Source organism: Camelus bactrianus, chromosome 5 (assembly GCF_048773025.1).
Source record: "Camelus bactrianus isolate YW-2024 breed Bactrian camel chromosome 5, ASM4877302v1, whole genome shotgun sequence".
Classification (NCBI taxonomy): Eukaryota; Metazoa; Chordata; class Mammalia; order Artiodactyla; family Camelidae; genus Camelus; species Camelus bactrianus.
In genome coordinates, this window is record NC_133543.1 from 78,373,067 (window position 1) to 78,393,928 (window position 20,862).

Genomic DNA, 20,862 nt, shown 5'->3' on the forward strand with positions numbered 1-20,862 from the left:
TACAGTTATGCAAGATGTTACCATTAGGGGAAACTGGGCAAAGGGTACATGGGATCTCCTGGCACATATTTTGGGAACTTCTTGTGAGTCTATAATTATTTCAAAATAAAAAAATTTTTTAAAGGATTGTGTTAAGGATTAAGTGAGCAAATATACGTAAGGTTCTTATTAGAGTACTTGGCACATCATAAATACATTATAATAGCAGCAGCAGCAGCAGCAGTGATAGTTAAGGCTCTAACATCTTACTAGGACCATTCCAGCAGTATTCTCTCCGCTCACCCTGCCGTCAATCTTTCCTCCCTCTGGTCCATTCTGCAGTGTAACCAGAGTCCTCTTTCTAAAGTGCCTATTACATACTACTAACTTCACACAGAATTCTTTAGTGGCTCTCCATTTTACCTTCATACATTAATTTCTTTTTTTAATTGTAGTGGAATGAAGCACTGGAGTAAGCATGACTTCCAGGATACCATACTAGGTGAATTAAAGATAAAAAGAGAAAAATCTCAAGTGATCTTTCTCACCTTCAAAAAACTATTAAGTATTTTTTATCTTAAAGTTTTTTTGTTTAGTATTGCTGCCTAAAACACTACCCCAAAATTTTATTACTTGGGACAGAAAGATTTATTATTTTTCATGATTCTGTAGGTTGGCTAAACTGTTCCTCTATTGGTTTCCCTTGGCTCTCTAGTGCAGCTGAAGCCACATGGAGGACTGACTGAGTTAGAAGGTCCAAGGTGTCCTCACTCATATGTTTGCACATGGTGCTGGCTTCCATTAAAGTACTTAGTTCTTCTCAGTGTGGCTTCTCATCCTCTGGTAGGCTAGTCTGGCAGCCTTACATGGCATTCTCAGGGTAGCCTTCTAAAGAGGTGAAGATGGACGTTGTAAGGCTTCAAGGCCTCTTTGAGGATTAGGCTTTGGAACTTATCTAATGGTCCTTCCACCACATTTTGTTGGTCAAAGCAACTCGCCAAGCTAGTCCAAATTCAAGGGAGTGCAGAAGTGGAAAAAAATATTTATCTCAGTCAGTTCAGGCTGCTATAATAAAGTACTGGGTGGTTTAAATGATGGATCTTTATTTCTCACAGTTCTTCATCCTGGGAAGTCCAAGATCAAGGTGTCAGCAAATTCTGTGTCAGCTGAGGACCCAATTGCTATTTCTGAGATGGCCGTCTTCTCACTGTGTTACCACACATGAGAGCTCTCTGGGGATCTCTTCTATAAGGACACTAAGCCCATTCATGAGAGCACCACCCCTCATGACCTAATCACCTTCTATAGGCCCCACCTCCTAGTACCATCACATTGGGCGTTAGTATTTCAGTATATGAATTTGGGGGATTCACAGAAATTCAGTCTATAACAGTATTCCCACAGAGAGATCAGATTATTTTCTATTTTTTTTTATGTAAGGATGAAAAACAGTTCAAAAATGATACAATCACTGTAAGAATTTGAAAAATTTTAGTGAGATTGAACAAATAAAAACACAAGGACAAAAGACATTAAATGGCAGGCCAGGAAGGACAGGTTCAAAATCTTTATAAAGTAGAATCATGTGCATAATACATGGGAGAATCAGCCTTATGTAACTGTTGTGCTACAGTGGTATTTCCTGAAAACTTGAAGGAGGTTAATCTGTAGAAAGTTCACTGGTTTTTCTCACTTAAACAGGTTTTAAACAGTTGGTTTAACATCTTCCATTAAAATGTTTATTTTTCCTAGCCTCTTATTTTCATATAATCTGGTTTTGGCCAGTCGAGTTTTATAAGCCACATTACTTTTCTAGAACATAACTGCCAAATGTTGGCAAGAAATTATAGTACTGTGTTATGAAATCTTGTCAGTGTGCTAAACTACTATAAATACCCCTTCATCTGAACTATGATGGTGGTGCACCTTCACAGAGTCCAGGCTCTTTGTTCAGTCTTGTGTCCTACATCCTCTACCCCCAATTCCAGTGGCGAAATCTTGAACACTTCTATCAGCATTAAACTGAAGCATAACTGAGATGGCTTGTTGACATCTTAGACCATAGATTTGTTGCTAAAGTCTCTTTCTTACCTTGTCACGTAGGAATTGTGTTTGGCTGCTAGAAACAGATAATAAATAACCATTGCTTAAATAAGAAAATAGTTCATGTCTTTGTCTTGTAAAAAATTTTTAGAAATGTCAGTCTTGGACTGATATGGCAACTTTATAGACTTGTCAAGGACCGAGTCTCCTTTCTTTTTTCCTTTGCCATCCTTAGCATGTGGCTTCTAGTCTTAAGATCACAGAATGTTTGCTGAATATCCAGCCATCACATCCATGATCTAGGCAGAAGGAAGGAGGAAGAAAGGCAGAAGACAAAAGGGGTATACCTTTCATCTTTGAAGAAACCTTTCTAGCATTTCCTGCACAGTACTTCCTGTGATCTCTTTGACCAGAACTTAGTCATTTGGCCACACTTAGCATAAGTAAGATTCAGAAATGGCTTCAGCTGAGCATATGGACTAGATCAATGAGGGTGGAGGTGTGGAACTATATTGGATGGGAACTAGTAGGCTTTGCCATACTTGCTCCCTATCCTCTCTGCCGAGTCTGCTGCTGACAACCTGCTTGTTGCTGTTAAGCTCTTCATTCAGTAAAAATGAACTAAATGCTAGCTATGTGCTAGCCCTGTTAGGAGCTGGAAATACAAACACTACTGAGACATACTCTGCCCTAGAGAAGTTATGGTTCAAAAATAGGACTAATAAACCTATACAGGTTTCTGAGAGTAGAAGGTATTAAGTATGTGAGCTACTGGGACAAGTTAGCACTCAGATTCTGTCTACTTCATCAGTTTATAAGTGGCTTAAGATGGAGAGGGGGAGGTGACCCCTTAGGAAGGAAGAGCAGTATTAATGGAAAGGAATCAACTGTTCTCTGTTTCCTAAGGCAAGGGGATGGAGGCCATTTCCCTTCTCTAAATTCAAGAGGAAGAGGTCCTGAAAGAATCCCTCTGGATGTTTTGTGTGCCTTAGAGAAGAGAGACTGTTGTTGGAAACAACATTTCTTACAGGGGCAGGGACTCTTTAACAAGAGAAATGTGGCATGAAGTAGTGATGAGCATAAATGATATCAAGTGTCTGCAACAACTGTAATTTAATATGAAAATATCTCTGATAATCTATTGGTGACCAAGTCACAGAAAGTAGTGAGGTTTTTCGTTTTGCCTACATTCATAATTAGTTATAAATTTTAGTTAGAGAGTAGTAAAAAGAATGTTAGAATTTTCTTCCCATCAAAGTTTATGAATGTTATTCACAGATCCCTGACTGTGTACGTTGAGAACTTGTGAGTGAGGGGAAAAGAAAGGGCTTTGAATGGATACAAGTAATATGCTAAGAAAGACTTTATGGAGAAAGTGACTGGTTGATCTAAGTCTTGAAAGAAGAGTAGGGTACTTATGCTAGAGGGCAGTTGAAAGGCATTCCAGAGAGGAGAGTATCTTAAGAAAATACACGGAGGTACGAGATAGCCTGGCATATCATGGAATTGTAGATTAACACTGGTGAAGTCTGTTATGAGCCATGGTATAATATCTCTTCCTGCCAAAAGAGCCATGTTTTTCATGAGCATATTGAGCCAAGTACTGGTGACAGATACTGTCAAACCATAGACCTGTGTTTCTGGTCATTTCTCTTCAGGCATGGTGAACAACCAGACAGAACTGCTTGGAAATCTGTCTACTTGGGAGGATTTCCCTTTTCTCCTGTCCAGCAAGGCTACCTCTGTATAGGGATAATGCCAGCATATCATATGGAACCATGTGTAAGCCAGGCCATAATTTTTGTTTCTTCTTTCTTTGACTGTAGAGAGCTCTACAAGGCCATCGATTTCAGAGTAGTTGACTTTTAGAAGAAGTGTTTGCCATGGGTGTCTGAGTCATTTGTTTTTAAGGATTATGTGTGCCTTTAGGGCCTGTTCTAACGTCATCGTGTGTATAATCTTTGTAGTTAGCATTAGCTACTTGTGTAGTGGTAATAACCAATCTTCAAATAATGGCTTAAAATTTTAAAAAAATTGTTTATTCTCACGTGAATTTTGCTGCTAGTCTGGGTGACTGCAAGGCAGCTGTTCTCCATATGTGGGTCAGCATTGCATCTCTAGATTTATCTCTGCTTCTGTTATTATGATGGCAAGGAAAGCACAGGCTAGACAGTGCATACTGGCAATTAAATGTTTCCACAGGAGTCATTTCTGCTCGTTGGTCAAAGCAAATCATGAGGTCGCAGTCTACATTGACAGAGATCTGGCTTCACCACTTACTGACCGTGTGCCCTTGGGCAAGTGATTTAACCTATCAGTGCCTGACTGTTTCTTCATGTACAAAATGGAGATCATAACAATACCTACCTACCATATGGGGTTGTTGTAAAATAGTAGATTATGTAAAATACTTAGACTAGTGCCTGGCATTTGTTATATAATAAATGCTATACAAGTATTAGCTAATAAGATGATACCTATAATAGTATAAAATCTTTAAGGAGAAAATATAGTTAATTTGTTTAAACCTCAGCATAAGGAAGCAGAATACTTAACTTAAAACAAAAAGCATAATACTATAAAGAAAAAAGATTGACAGATTTGACTAGCTTTTTTCTTAATTTGTAAATCTAAATTTTAAAGATAAGCTCCTTTATATACATTTAATTGTATTTAAAATTAGAAACTGTTATATCAGGACTTTTCTAGTACTAGTCAAAAAGTAGTAATGGTCATGATAAGAAGAAAGAAAGAAATGTTTAGGTACTTAAGTGCCTACCCCTGCTCCATCCCCCTCTATCCAGTTTCTTGCTTTCTCTTTTTACTAGTTGCAGTTCTGGATTATAGTTAAAAATGATTAACTCAAATATTTTCCACTTTCAGAGAGCTTTTTCTGAACTTTGTCAGTTAACTAGGTAAACAAGAGAATTTTTTTTAGCGGTAAATACCGCCAAACTGAGACACTGCTACCTCCCCTGACTCTGAATACCTACTACTTTAAAGATTTATTCAGTGTTTGAAACATATATTCTAAAATTTAACATATTTTCTTGGAATAAGTTGTATGTAAAGCATGCTCATTCCTTTGTATCCAGAATGCAGTCTCTAAGTATTATTTCCCATTGAAAGGAATTAGGGTTCCTTGGAGAAATGTTTGATCCTCATCTAGGGCAGCAAATGTACAAGATGAGCCTGGACTTCTTGTCTTAACAGGTAGCTGGGAGACTACAATCATTTACTAGGTTTATGTCAAAAGGACTTAGGAGCTATGTTGTGGGCCACCAAGACCACTCCCAGGTTTCATGATTTGTTAGAATTACTCAGGACTTATAATGTTCACAGTTATATTTTATCAGTGAAATGATACAAATCAGCAAAGTGAAAAGTACATGGGGTGAAGTCTCTAGGAAAACAGGTGCAAACTTGCAAGAATCATCTCACTGTGGAGTTGAACAGGATGCACTTAATCCCTCCAGTAATGAGTTATGACAACACTTGTAAAATGTTGTCTACTAGGAAAGATCATTTGAGCCTAGATGTCCAGAGTTTTTACTGGGGCGGGGGGTCAATCACACAGGCCACAACCCAGGCTTGCTGGGTTAACTCTTTCCTGCACAGGAGTCAAGCATGAAAAAGCTATCACTGGGCAAAGATAGGACAGTTTGAGTATTACTAAGAATAATAATGGTAGTGGATTGAAATATATCAAGTATGTTTAGCCCATGAATTTATAATGATACTTAAAGCAAAACTAATTGGTTACCAGTAGAGGATTCTAGTTAACCAACTCATTTTGAAAACAAGTAAATAAAGGCGAAAAACATTAAGCACTTACTCCATCTTTCCTATAAAAATTCTACTACCAAGTAACCAAAGCTAGATAAAGAGAAGTTTTTCTTTATAGAAGTATTTTAACTAGTTAAATGAAGAAGGAATGACAGAATTAAATAATTAGATTTTAACCATTTTGTAATCTCTAAAGATCCCTAAGCATTGATCATCAACTGCTACTAATATCACAAAAAGTGGCAAGACATTAGGAGCCTTGACTGAAGAACACGAACAACAACATGATCTTCCTCTCTCAAAATGAACCTCACCCGATCAAATATCTGTACCCAGCCACAATTTTATAAGAACTACCGAGGACAGAGGAAAGTATGACATCACCATGAGGGTGCAGTCAGCAAAATCCAGACATGAGGGAAATGCTGAATACAAGCATACCTTGGAGACGTTGAGCGTTTGGCTCCAGACCACCACAATAAAGTGAATTTTGCAATAAAGCAAGTCATAAATTTTTTTTGTTTCCCAATGCATATAAAATCTGTGTTTACACTAGATTGTAGTCTATTAAGTATTCAATAGCATTATATCTTTTAAAAAAAAGTATATACCTTAATTTAAAATTACTTTATTGCTAAAATGTGCCAGAACAATTACAATAGTACCATCAAAGACCACTGATCACATGTCACTATAACAAATATAATAATGAAAAATTTTGAAATATTGTAAGAATTACACAAATATAACACAGAGACACAAAGTTAAGTAAATGTTGTTGGAAAAATGATGCCAATAGACTTGCTCAGTGCAGGGTTGCCACAAACTTTTGTGAAAAATGCAGTATCTGTGAAGTGCAATAAAGTGAGATGATAAAATGAGGTATGCCTTTCCTCAACAAGCAGTGTTGTTTCATATTGATGTAAATAACTGTTTCTTCAATTAAAAAAAAACTACCACACACATCCCTGTAGAGTAAAAGAGATTTAAGAAACACATCGGCTAATTCTGATGTATAACCCTATTTGAATCCTGTGTTTTAAAAAATTGTCACAACTGTAAATGTGAACACTGACTGGATATTTGATTGTGTTAAGGAATTATTGCTAAATTTCTTTAAATGTGATGATAATTTTGGTTATGTTGAAAAAAAGTTATCTTTTAGCAATATATATTAAAATTTTTACCATTAAGATGATATCCTGGATTTGCATCAAAATAATTGAGTGAGGGTAGTGGGAGAATGTAATGAAAATAGACTGGCTATGAATTCATAATTTTTGAAGTTCAGTGATGGGTACATGGAGCTTCATTGTACTATTTTCTCTACATATGCATATACTTAATTTTTTTAAAGGGACGTATTGACAAGCTATTGTAGTTGTGAATTCAGTAGAAGAACATGTTTATAGGGAAGATTCCTATGTGGTGAAATTACACTAGACTGTTTTTCAGAAGGATTTAGTTTTATTCACCCTCTTTTAGAATAAATTCCTTGCTCTTTTCTGGGAGTAGAAAAGCAGACTAAGGAAGAAAAGATGAAGTAAACAGAAAGATTAGTTACTTATACCTTACCTTGATTATTATTATTATCCAAATATCCATGTAAGTAATTTTGTTGATACTTCAAAAATTCTTCCTTATTGCTAAAGATCTTTGTCCTGTAGCTTCCTTGTTGAAGGCAAATTTGTCTCTATTCCAGTTACCAGTTTCTTACTCTTTCCTTGGCTCCTGTGTATTCCAAGGAGCCTCCATCTTCCTGTGGTCAGCCTGTCTTGGCAGTGTTCTCTCTCTTCCACGTGACCCCTATCTGATCCATGATAAGCATTTGTGCTGTCTTCACTGACACACTCTGGGAGTGCTCATTCCAACGTATCAGTAAGCTCTTTTTACTGTGACGTTGTTGGGTAGCTAGCTAGCTAGTTTCATGCCCTTCAGATTTCTTAAATGTGAATTACATCAGTCTAATGTATCCTTCAAGCTGATGATGATGTGTATTAAAATTTCTGAGTAATATCCCTGAAGTTCTTTCTTATTAGACATGGGTCAGGAAATAATACCATCTGTATTTACTCTTTGGACGATGGGACTCATGACATTTCAATGACCCTTGCTGAAATATCCTCCTCTGTTCCCCAGTAACTTCTGACTCTTTTTTACTTTGACTTAACTTTGATTAAAATTTGTAGAAAAGGATTGAGACTACCTTTTTTGCAAATACTGTATTGAATCTCTCACATCTTGTTATCTTTAGTTTTTAGAAGTTTCATTATATCATATCTAGGGGGTGTTTTTGTTTTGATAGGAGGGTTTTTATTTTGCTTGGTGTTCTCTGAGATTCATGGATCTTTGCTTTGATGTCTTTCATTGTTTTTAGAAAATTCCCAACCATTTTCCCTTCATGTCTTTTATCTTGTTTTCTCTCTTTCTGAGTCTTCAAATAAAACTGTCAGACAATTTTGATACTGTCCTACAACTCTTGGATGATCTTTAAATTTTTTCCACTCTTATTTCTCTTCATGTTTCAGGATTGATCATTTCTTTTGATTTATTTATAAGTTTACCAGTTTTTTCCTGAACTGTGTTGGAGTCTACTGATGAGCCTTTCCTTAGGAATTCTTTCTCTCTGACTTTGTGTTCGTTGGTTGGTTGGTTTTTAATTTCTATCGTTTCCATTTGACTCTTATAGTTTCCAACTGTCTACTGTAATTATCCATCTATTCATGGATGTTCCAGCTCTTTCACTAGACCCTTTAATATATTATCATAATTATTCTGAAGTCCATGTCTGGTTAGTTCCAACATCTGGGTCATTTCTTAGCCTGGTCCTGTTTATGCTTTATTGATGTTGGTTGTTTTGGGATCTTGAAATTTTTTATTGAATGCCAGACATTGTGTGTAGAGCAGTAGAGACTGAAGTTAATTCTATTTATGCCTGAAAATGAGCACACTTCTGATCTGTCATCAGTGAGTGTGAAGTTGTCAAACTAGTCAAGAGTTGAGCTAGGTTTGGATTTGTTGCTACTATCATTACCTTCAGTGCACTTCAGGCTTCACATTTTCTAGTGACAGGTTGCTATTGCTTTGTGTTAGGGTGAGGATTTAGTTCTCAGAGGGTTTTTCTCAGTGTTCATGCTTTACCCGCAACTTTTAGCCATCCCTGTCCATCTATGTCATAGAAGGGTCTCTCTCCACACTTTTGTGTGTGTGGAATGGGTTTTTTTAACTTCAAATTCCATTTTAAAAATAGATTCAAGACAATTCACATTATCCATTTCTTCTTAAATGAAGTTTGATAATATGTTTCAAGAAATTTGTTCATGTCAACTAAGTTGTTGAACGTATTATAGGCATAAAATCTTAATAAAGTTTCCTTATTTTATCTTAATGTATGTAGAAAAGAATAATAAGAAAAAATGAGAAAAAAATCACATATTTATCCAATTCTAATTCTCTTTAATCCTTTGTGTAAATCCGTATTTCTAGGTGGTGTCCTTTTTCTTCTCCTCAGAGAGCATCCAGTATCATTTATGTAGCGCAAGTCTACTTTTGTATATCTGGAAAAGTCTTGGTTTTACCTTTGTTTTTGAGAGAGATTTTTGCTCTATAGACCTCTAGCTTGACATATTTTTTTCTTTTAGTGCTTTAAAGATGTTGCTTCATTGTCCTTTCTCTTGCACCTCCTCTGTCATCTTTGTCTTTGTGCCTGTGTACATAATATGTGGTCCGACCCACCCACCCTTGGCTGTTTTAGGTGTTCTCCTTTGTCACTAGTTTTGAACAATTTAATTAAAACTACTTGATATGGTTTTCTTCGTGTTTCTTATGCTTGGGGTTTATTGAACTTCTTGGAACTTAACCAGTAGTTTTCATCCAGTTTGGAAAATTTTTCACCATTGTTTCTTCAAAATGTTTTTGTGTCTTCCTCTTTCCTCTACTTTGGGGAATCCAGTTATACATCTGTCAGGCTGCTTGAAGTTGTCTCACAGCTCACTGATGCTATGTTTAATTCTCTTTTCTCTGCATTTCATTTTGACTAGTTTCTGTTGCTGTATCTTCGAATTCACTGAACTTTTTTCCTACAATGTCTAATGTGCCATTATTCTCATCCAGCGTATTGTCTCCCACATTATAGTTTTTACTTTTAAAAGTTTGAGTTAGGCCTTAAAAATTTTTTTTTCTAAGACTCTACTTAATGTTTTGAATATTATAATTATTGCTTTAACTTCCTTGTCTGCCAATTCTAACATCTGTTAACTTTAGTCAGTTTTGATTAATTGATTTTTCTCTTTATTGTGGATCTTGTTTTTCTGATTGTTTGCATTCTTGGTAATTTTTTTATTGGATGCTTGATACTGTGAGTTTTACCTTGGAATGTGTTGGATGTTTTTGAATTGCTGTAAATATTTTTGAGCTCTGTGCTGAGATGCAGTTAAGTTATTGGAAAACAGTTTGATCCTTTCAGGGTTTCATCAGAAGATTTATTAGGTGGTACTGGAGCTGTGTTCAGTATAGGAATAATTATTCTCCATTATTTAGAAAGGAGCTTTATCTAGTTTACCCAGTTCTCAATCTGATTGGTGAAAATAGGTGGTATTTCTGGTCCTGTGTGAGTTCTGGCACTGCTACTTCTAATTCTTTTGCTGTTTCTTTCCTTGGCTTCTGGTAGTTTCTTCACACACATATATGCTGATCATTTCTCATCTGACTACTAGAGGAGGACCCTCTACAGATATCCAGACTTCTTTCTCTATGCTACTCTCTCCTTTCCTTTACTCTGTTATGGAAACTCTTAACACCTTGGTCTACCTGGACTCAGCTTTACTTCTAACTCAGGCAGTTGGCCAGGTTCTACCTGCTTTTCCCTTCCTTACCCTGCAGCCTGGAAACTCTCTCAAGGAAGGAAATTGGGCAACTTCATTGTTCTTTAGTATCTGTGTCCAGTGTCTTGAAAACCTATGTTTCATAGTTATTTCCATTTTTTGATAATTTCAAGCAAGAGAGTAAATTCAGTTCCTAATACTCTTTCTTGTCCAAAAGTAGAAGGTCTTTCTGTCTTCACACTCTTTCTCTTTTTTTTTAACTTTCTTTTAACATTTTTTATTAATTTATAATCATTTTACAATGTTGTGTCAAATTCCAGTGTTCAGCACAATTTTTCAGTCATTCATGGACATATACACACTCATTGTCACATTTTTTTCTCTGTGAGTTATCATAACATTTTGTGTATATTTCCCTCTGCTATACAGTGTAATCTTGTTTATCTATTCTACAATTTTGAAATCCCAGTCTATCCCTTCCCACCCTCTACCCCCCTGGCAACCACAAGTCTGTATTCTCTGTCTATGAGTCTATTTCTGTCCTATATTTACACTTTGTTTTTGTTTGTTTGTTTGTTTTTGTTTTTTAGATTCCACATATGAGCGATCTCATATGGTATTTTTCTTTCTCTTTCTGGCTTTCTTCACTTAGAATGACATTCTCCAGGAGCATCCATGTTGCTGCAAATGGCATTATGTTGTCAGTTTTTATGGCTGAGTAGTATTTCATTGTATAAATACACCACATCTTCTTTATCCAGTCACCTGTTGGTGGACATTTAGGCTGTTTCCATGTTTTGGCTATTGTAAATAGTGCTGCTATGAACATTGGGGTGCAGGTGTCATCCTGAAGTAGGGTTCCTTCTGGATACAAGCCCAGGAGTGGGATTCCTGGGTCATATGATAAGTCTATTCCTAGTCTTTTGAGGAATCTCCACACTGTTTTCCATAGTGGCTGCACCAAACTGCATTCCCACCAGCAGTGTAGGAGGGTTCCCCTTTCTCCACAGCCTCTCCAGCATTTTTCATTTGTGGATTTTTGAATGACGGCCATTCTGACTGGTGTGAAGTGATACCTCATCGTAGTTTTGACTTTTGGTCAACTAATCTTCGACAAAGGAGGCAAGAATATACAATGGCATAAAAACAGTCTCTTCAGCAAATGGTGTTGGGAAAACTGGACAACAGCATGTAAAACAATGAAGCTAGAACACTCCCTTACACCCTATACAAAAATCAACTCAAAATGGATCAAAGACTTAAACATAAGACAAGATACAATAAACCTCCTAGAGGAAAACATAGGCAAAACATTATCTGACATACATTTCAAAAATTTTCTCCTAGAAGAAATAAAAGCAAGAATAAACAAATGGGACCTAATGAAACTTACAAGCTTTTGCACAGCAAAGGAAACCAGAAATAAAACAAGAAGAAAACCTACGGAATGGGAGAAAATTTTTGCAAATGAAACCGACAAAGGCTTGATCTCCAGAATATATAAGCAGCTCATACGACTCAATAAGAAAAAAATAAACAACCCAATCCAAAAATGGGCAGAAGACCTAAACAAGCAATTCTCCAAGGAAGACATACAAATGATCAAAAGGCACATGAAAAAATGCTCAATATCACTAATTATCAGAGAAATGCAAATCAAAACTACAATGAGGTATCACTTCACACCAGTCAGAATGGCCGTCATTCAAAAATCCACGCTCTTTCTCTTTACCCAGTACAAGGCTCAAGATTGAAGGTAAGGATGGTGTCTGTGGTCCTGGTCCAGCCTCTGTCTTATGCTGGCTTTTTGTGCTAGGACCTGATAGCTTTCTTGCCCCAACCTTCAAGCAGTCACAGATCTCTCCCTAGATATGGGACATATGTATTGCTGACACCTTCTTCTAGTTTTTGGCTTGTCTTTTCATTCTCTTAATTTGTCTTTTGAAGACAGATTTACTACAGTCCAACTTATCTTTTTTGTTGTTGTTATGGTTAGTGCTTTTTGTTTTTGCTTAAAAAATATATGCCTCTTTAGGGATACAAATATGTTTTGCTATGGTTTTTTTGGTTTGTTTTTACTTTCACATTTACATCTGCATTCTGTTTGGAATTTACTTCTGTGAATTGTGTAAGGTTAGAGATCATGATACATTATTTTCCATAGGGGTATCCAATTGACCTAGCATCTTTTATTTAAAAGACTGTCTTTTCCCCACTGCAGTGCAATTTGCCTTTGTCATAAATCAGGTAAATCCTATTTGTGTGTGACTGTTTCTAAGCTCGATGTTTCCACTGGTAAGTTTTAGTTACTATATTTGTATCATTTAATTACTATAGCTTTTAACAGATCTTAATGTTTTGGAGTATAGTCTGCCAATTTTTGTTGTTTTCAATATTGCATTGGCTATTCTTGGCTCCTTGCATTTTCATAGGGATTTCAGAATCAGCTTGTCAATTTTTCTTTAAAAGGAAAGGAGTGAGATTTTGATTAAGATTGCTTTGAAACTAGAAGTCAATTGAGAGAGACTTGTCATTTGTACTATGAGTCTCCAACCTATGAACATGATATATCCTTCAATTTATTTAGACTCTTAAATTCTCTCAAAAATGTTTTCTAGTTTTCAGTGTAGTGGTCTTGTACCTCTTTTGTTAGATTTCTTTCTTTTAGTGCTATTTGAAGTTGTGTTTTAAAAAAACACTGGTTTAGAGAAATAGAATTGATTTTTATTTATTAACCTTATATCTAGAAACCTACATAAATTCACCTATTAATTCTAATAATTAGTCTGTAGAATCTGTTGAATTTTCTTGGTGCATGTTCATATTGTCTGCTAATAATCATATCATCTACATATTGACTTTTTTTCTTTGATTATTAATTTTTTTCTGGTTTATATTCTTGTATCTTTTTCTTCGCTTACTGTACTAGGTAGGCCCTCCAGTACAGTGTTGAATAGTAGTGATAATAGTTATCTCTTCCTTGTTTTCAACCTCAGAGAGTAAGTTTTCAGTATTTTATCATTGACTGTGACACTTGCTCTATACTTTCATTGGATATCCTTTAAGAGTTTTCCAATAGGTTTTATCATGAATGGGTCATTTACCCATTTGGATAATCATATATTTTTCTCCTAGTTAGGCATCTGTTATATACCTAAAATAAATTCTATTTTAATATGTTATACTTACATATAGTGCTAGATTTCATTTGCTAGAACATTGATATTTTTGCATCTGTGTTCATAAGAAAGATTAGTCTGTGATTTTTTTCTTGTAATATGTGCGTTAGTTTTTGACATCAAGTTACATTGGTTCTTGAAAAGAATTAGGAAGTCTGTTATTTTTTTGTTCTCTGGAAGACTTTGTACAAGCTTGGTATTGTTTCCTTCTTAATTGTTTGAAAGAATCCACTGGTGAAACCGTTTGTATTTGAGATTTTCTTTATGGGAAGATTTTTAATAATAGATTGGATTTCCTTAACAGCTATGAGGCTGTTTGGGTATTCTATTTCTTTCATTGTTGATAATTTGTATTTTTCAAGAAATGTGTTCATTTCATGCCAAGCATCACATTTTTGGCATAAAGTTTATCATATTGTCTTATATTTTTGATGTCTAAAAATTTTGTAGTAATTTGTGTTTTCTCTAATCAGGGTTACTAGGGGTTTGTCAATCTTATTAATCTTTTCAAAGAAGCAACTTTAGACTTTGTTGAATTTTTTCTATATTATGTGCTTGTTTTCTGTTTCATTCATTTTCTGTTCTCTTTGGCTTCTTGAGATAGATATCTATCAATAGGTAAAACCATTGATCTTTTTCTGCCTCTCTGCTAATATAGGCAATCTTAGCTTTGCAAAGTACGAGGTTAACTGAAACTCCTATATGCATATAGAAACTATGTCTGCTTTATACATGGAAAGTGAGAACTTCCTACACATGCAATTAAGGCTATAGCCACATCCCACAAGTTTTAATATGTTGTATCTTTCTTAACATTGAGTTCAACATTTATACTAACTTAGGTTTTGATATCTTCCTTGACCCATAGATTATTTAGAAGTATACTTTTAAATTTCCAGTAGTTCGTGTTTTTCTAGGTTTTTATTTAATAACTATTGTTGTTAATGACCTCTAGGTTACTTTTGTTATGGTTTAAGAGTATACTCTGAATATCTTGGTTTTCCTATCATTTGTCCTGGTAGGTTTTCCCGTTGTCTTTTTTTGTTTTGTTTTCTCAAATTGAGAGCCCCATAGTATCTGTATTCTTATCCCTGAAAGACTGTCAGAGATCTCTACAGAGGTTCCCAGCATAGCCTGCCTTCACTCTTTCAAAATCTGGCAGTTGTCTAGGTGGTTCAAAATTCCTAAGGTACAAAAAGAGTTTCCTTGACATGAAGTCCTGTTTCCCGAAGTGTTACCAGTTTCTTGTGCATCTTTCAAGTTTCCCCTCCCACTATAGAACTTCACATTAAATAAAAATCTCATGTGATAGCCCAGAAGTCAGCTGCCATGAGTTGGAGTAGGAGGTCCTGAGACATCTTCGTTTTAAAAAACATTGGAGACTTTACAATGATAATGTAGTTTAACCTAAGAGAATTTTATTGCAGTATTCTTGTATTAAAAAAAACATTTTGTTAATGAACATATTTTAAAATGTTTATTTTCTTTTGGTGTTTTAAATGATTTTAAAGTTGTGATACTGTTTTGAATCAAAGAGGCAGAGCATAGTGCGATCAGCAACTATATGATCATAGTTATTTCTTTATGAGAAAAGTATACTTTTAGCTTTGAAAATGGTTTTCTCTGATCAAAAACTTTCAATACATTTTTGTGCCAAAAATTTTAGTAATAGCATTTTCAGTGTTCTTTATCAAAATGATAAAATTTTCAGTTCTTGAAACTCATCCAAAATTATAATATAGCCGTTGATACTTATTATTTAAGCTTGGTTTTACACTGCATATTAAAATTTTAATGATTCTCGAATGTATGTATGTGTGTGATATCACTAGAATGTGTTTCAAAAGTTGTATTCATAGAATTTGGGACTGGAAAGGATTTATTTTTATAGATTATTCAGGTAAGGCTCAAGAAAATTTAAATAACTTACTCAAAGTCTTACACACAATTAATGGCAAATTTGAAACTGAAACTCAGATTTCTTTTCTCCAAATCTGATATTTTAAAAGTTAGGTTTGATAATGGTGCACAAATACATACTAGTTATTATATAAATTTTAAAAATAATTATAATTTTTAGAAATTAGATAAACTATATTATAAATGTCTTTTCAAAATTGTTCTTTGTCCTTTATATTACTTTCTTTAGACTGTTATCTCTCAATATTTCACAGTTTTTCATTTTCATTTTTTATGCAGTTGGAAAATATTTAAGTCTCAACAAATGAATCCCACACTTGAACTCTGCCGCATTCCTGTGCCACCTCCTCCGTTAGAACACTGATCTTAGAACAGAGGTAAAATTACAAAATTTAACTTTTTAAAGAATAAAGAATGAACTCCCCATATAGTTAGACATGTTATAATTTTTGGTAATTTCTGGTGGTAACTTCTATTTATTAAAGCAATTTTACCTAGGAGACTTGAAATAATCACATTTTAATTATTGTTTTTGAATTTTACTTTTGAAAGTGTTTCCTTTTTAATAGTTGTGTCTTTTAACCTTTTTGTTACCTAAACTTTATATTTTGAATTATTGAATTTACTCAGCATAATGGTATTATCTAGCTATATCTAGATTAGCGCTGTTCATTAGAATTTCTTTGATGATGTTTGGGTTCTAATCTTTGCTATCCAATATGGAAGACACTAGCCACATATAGCTAGTAAGCACTTGAAATGTGGCTAGTGGAACTAAGGAATTGAATCTTTACATGTTATTTTATTTTAGTTAATTAAAATTAACTGGATAGCACAGCTCCAGGTTTTTCCTTAGGGAATTTGGTATTTACAGTAACAGCACTTAAGTGCTTTATTTAAGACTTATACCTTGAAATGTCTTTGTAGTTGTTAACCTAGTTTAAAAATTTGCAGTAGCAAAACCATTTTTTACTATCATATGTTGCCCTAATAATTTGTATACCTTTGTTTATCCAATAATTTTTGTTCATTAGAAACCCTTGAGAGCAGTTATTGTAATCAATTTTGCCCACTGATGTGTTAAACTTATTTAATCTTTTTTTTAAAATTTGACATAGATACTTATATTATCCCCATTTCACAAATGAGGAGTCTGAGGCCACAGATTAGTTAAGTAACTTTTCCAAAGGTACATAGCTTATTGGTCATGGAGCTGGAATTCAGACTCAGGCAGTTTAGAGCCAGAGCCTGTACTCTAACCATTAGGCAGTACTACCTGTTGTATCCTGATTCTCTATGAATTAACAGTCTTAAAAAAAGATGTATGCTTACTATCAGCTAAGACACAATTTCTACCCTTGAAGGTAGTGAAAAGCTTGTTGTACTTACACAAGTACTGTGAATTTGCTTCCTGCAAATAGTTATTGACTGCCTTCAGGTCATGTTCCAGTACTTTATTATTTTGTTCATTGTGTTTTATTGAGGACTTGCTAATAAAGTTGCCATTACCATGGTCACCAATAAATAATCATTCTCTGTGATGTCCTCTTTACTTTGTTTTTATACTCTGGAAGTGAGGCATTATGGGCCTGAATTGATTTGCTTGCTGGAATATCAGCTTGACTTGCTTTTAAATGTAGTTTTTATATACCAGGTGATAGGATGGGTGTACTATCTAGTAGAAGAAATGATTTTCAGAATTCTGCATTGTCTGTATAAATAAAAAGAAAACTTGCAGTGTATTTATAACTGTGTTCATAGCTACCTTCACATACTAAAAGATGCCAAGTCTAGTTAAGGACATGTATTTTAAAAGTTTCTCTGTAACCAGTACTATCCTGTTTTCCACATGAAGGTACTAAAATATATTTAGAGGATTTTAGATTTAGAAAGTAACTTATCATTGTAGAAATCTGAACCAAAGGTTCTAAATGATTTGTCCAAGGTCATATAAGCTATGTGATTCATTGATTTGTTGGTATACATTAAGTACCTGTCATATGTCTAGATGCTGTAAGATACTTATTAGCTTGAGTGCTTAGTGAGCACTCAGATGAGAGCAAAACAGAAAAAGACCCTGTTCTCGCAGAATTTATAATTTGATGGGGAAGCTAGACAGTAGGGAATAAGGTCTAATAAATAAGGAAACAAGGTATAAAATCCAAAGCTCTCAGAAGGAAATGAACCATATTTGTTGGAGTGGAAAATACTGAAGAAGGAAGAAAGGTTTCCTATTTAGATAAAGTGGTCAAGAAAGGCCTGCTGATACTGACAGGATTGGAAAGAGCCATTATTTAAATAGCAGTTGTAGGACGCTATTCTAGGCTGGAACTGCCCATACAGAATCCCTGGGGTGAAGTTGTGCATGAAGCTCTAGAGAAAAAGAAACTGAAAAGAGAATATGGCCAGAGCGTAGAAAACTGGTAGGGCCGAAGTATGAGCTATAAGAAAGGGGCCAGGTTACACTTTTCAACTATAGATTTTATTTTTATTTATTTTTGATTTTTGTTGAATATAATCTCAAACCAACCCTTAAGAGAAGTTTTGGCAGGTTGTGTTGGCAATATTGCAACACATCCAGGAAAAGCTGCTGATTAAATTGGTTATAGAAATGGGTTTAGTGACATTTTGTAATTTATTACACTCTCATTGCTTTTTATTGATTATGGTATTGTCTGACTTTACTATGATTCTTTCAGCAGAAAAGTAACCCTCATACATATATTGAAGTGTTTTTCCAGCTATGAACTTAAATAGATTTGTTTACCAAATCTGAATTCTTTTGAGGAAGTTTGAAGTTTTGTAGAAATTGACTGAAACATCAGGAAAATAAAAGTCACTTACTTGAAAACTAAAAAAAAAAAGGTTTTCTTTTAAAAAATAATGTTTGGTTTTCTTTTTATTTTAAAAGCTGTTAATATTCTTTGTAGAGAATTTGAAAAAGAATTGATTAATTGTATTTATTTTTTCTTGTCCTTTTTTGTAAAGTAGTAAACATTTAAAAAAAATCTAATCTAATCCCTTGTAGTTAGCAAAAAGATAATTTATTAGTTTAAGATTTCTATATTTTTAGGAGAAATTTTAGTTCAAGCCATTTTCAATATTTAAATATTTATCTAAAATATTTAAATTTTAATTAAAACATTTAAAATGTTTAAATGTTTAATGTTTATTTTATGTAACAATAGCTAGTTTGAAAAATGAAAAAGAATCACAATTGCAGCAGGTAAATATAAACTGTTCACCCTTGAACAACACCGGTTTGGACTGTGCAGGTCCACTTATACTTGGATTTTTTTTTTTTTCAGTGAATGCATGCAGTGCTCCACAAGGCATAGTTGGTTGAATCTGCTGATAGGGAGGGCCACCTCTGAGACTTGAGCGTCCTTGGATTTTGGTATCCGCGATGGGTCTGGAACCAATCCTCCGCAGGGATTATACTTAGGAATCAACTTAATTTGAAATATGTTGATCTCTAGGAAGAAAACACAAAATTATACAGACATATAAAAGAAGATTTTTAGTGAAGAGCAATGCCACACTTGACTGAATATTGTGAAGATGTCACTTGGAATTAATTTGTAAATTTAATTCTGACGAGGATAGAGTATGGGAAAGAAACTTACCAGTATAAGTAATATTCAATTGGAAGAATAAAGCAGGCAATAATAAATACATTTTTAGGAAAAAGAATTAATATGGGACTTGTTCTGTTATAAAGTACATTATAAAGCCGTAGTAAGTAAAATATTGTAGCCTGGTACAAAGTTAATGAGAAAATTGGCTCAGAAATAGTTCCAAATATCTGTAAGACTTTTAGAATATGTTAAAATAGTATTTCAAGTTAGAAAAAAAATGTACATGTGAACGATGTATTAGAACAACTGAGAACTGTTGGGAGAAAAACACTGTTAAATCTTAGTTTCATATCACACTCTAAAATAACTTCCAGATTGTTTAAATAGTAAGCTATAAATGTGGTTTTTAACTTTAGAAGATACAACCCTTTACTAAACAGAGTGGTTTTTAAAATACAGTAAAATATACTGTGGTATCTTTTTTGCCTTGTCCCATGCAAATACATTACAGGATTCTGTGTATTAAATTTTTAGTGTTTTGGCAAATAGGTACTCACTTGAATGCTTTGATATCAATTTTTATTGTCCTAGTTTTCAAAGTCAGATCTTATTAATAAATGTAAGAAAGTTAAAGTTTTAATATTTAGATTTACTTATATTTCTATGCTAAGATATTAGCTTTATAAGTAGAGTAGGAAATTACTTTGTTACATGTAATAATCATGATCTTTAAAAATATATGATGGATTATGGTTTTGAGAATTATATATATGGATATGCTATTAATGTTTGTATCCTGTGACCTTAAAGTTTCAAATCCAAGTTTTAGAATTTATACTACAGAAGATAACAACACAGCATAAACATGAGATAGATATTTAGATAACACAATGCTTAAATATGTATAAGGATGTTTATTGCAGCATTTTTTGTTAATAGGGAAGTTGAAAACAAATCTGTTTATTAGAAAATTATTAAACAAATTTAAATTATGGGATTATACTTGCAATTAATTACAACTATTAAAAAGAATAAACTAGAACTCTAGGTCTTTCATATATTTTTGATGAATGAAAAAACACATTATAGAACACAATGTATGATGAACCAATGACTGTATTTAAATTGTATACACACAAACACATATATATATACATATATGAGTATACATAAATACATATGTGAAGAAAAATACATACCAAATGGTTGACTATCTTTGTGGGTAGGGTAGGATAGTTGGGCTAAGCTCCTTTTTTTTTTAACAGGTATGTGCTATTTATAATAAGTACTTTTAAATTACTTAATAATTGAATATCAACTATTAATTCATATTTATAGCTAAGGATATTTGTAGAATTAGAGATAATAGTTGAGGTACAGAGCAGAAATAGCTTTTTAAGTTTCCAATAAATAAAAAACAAATAATTGAATATCTAGCAATGGAGATATAGGAGCTTTTTTTTTTAAAGCTCCTATTTTGTTTATATTGGAAATAAGTCCTTTCTGTTACTGCTACAATGAATTTGTACTTTTCTTCCTTACATGGTAATTTAT

General features: G+C 33.9%; 1 protein-coding gene across 4 annotated transcripts in view; it reads left to right on the forward strand.

Annotated features, from left to right (window-relative positions):
- Positions 1 to 20,862, forward strand: part of HYCC2 (hyccin PI4KA lipid kinase complex subunit 2) — a 63,487-nt gene that overhangs the window by 5,014 nt on the left and 37,611 nt on the right. For all 4 annotated transcript variants that reach the window (XM_010971872.3, XM_010971871.3, XM_010971874.3 and 1 more), the window contains exon 3: positions 16,010 to 16,107. The gene's annotated coding sequence lies outside the window, so the exon portion shown is untranslated. The remainder of the gene's footprint in view (positions 1 to 16,009; positions 16,108 to 20,862) is intronic.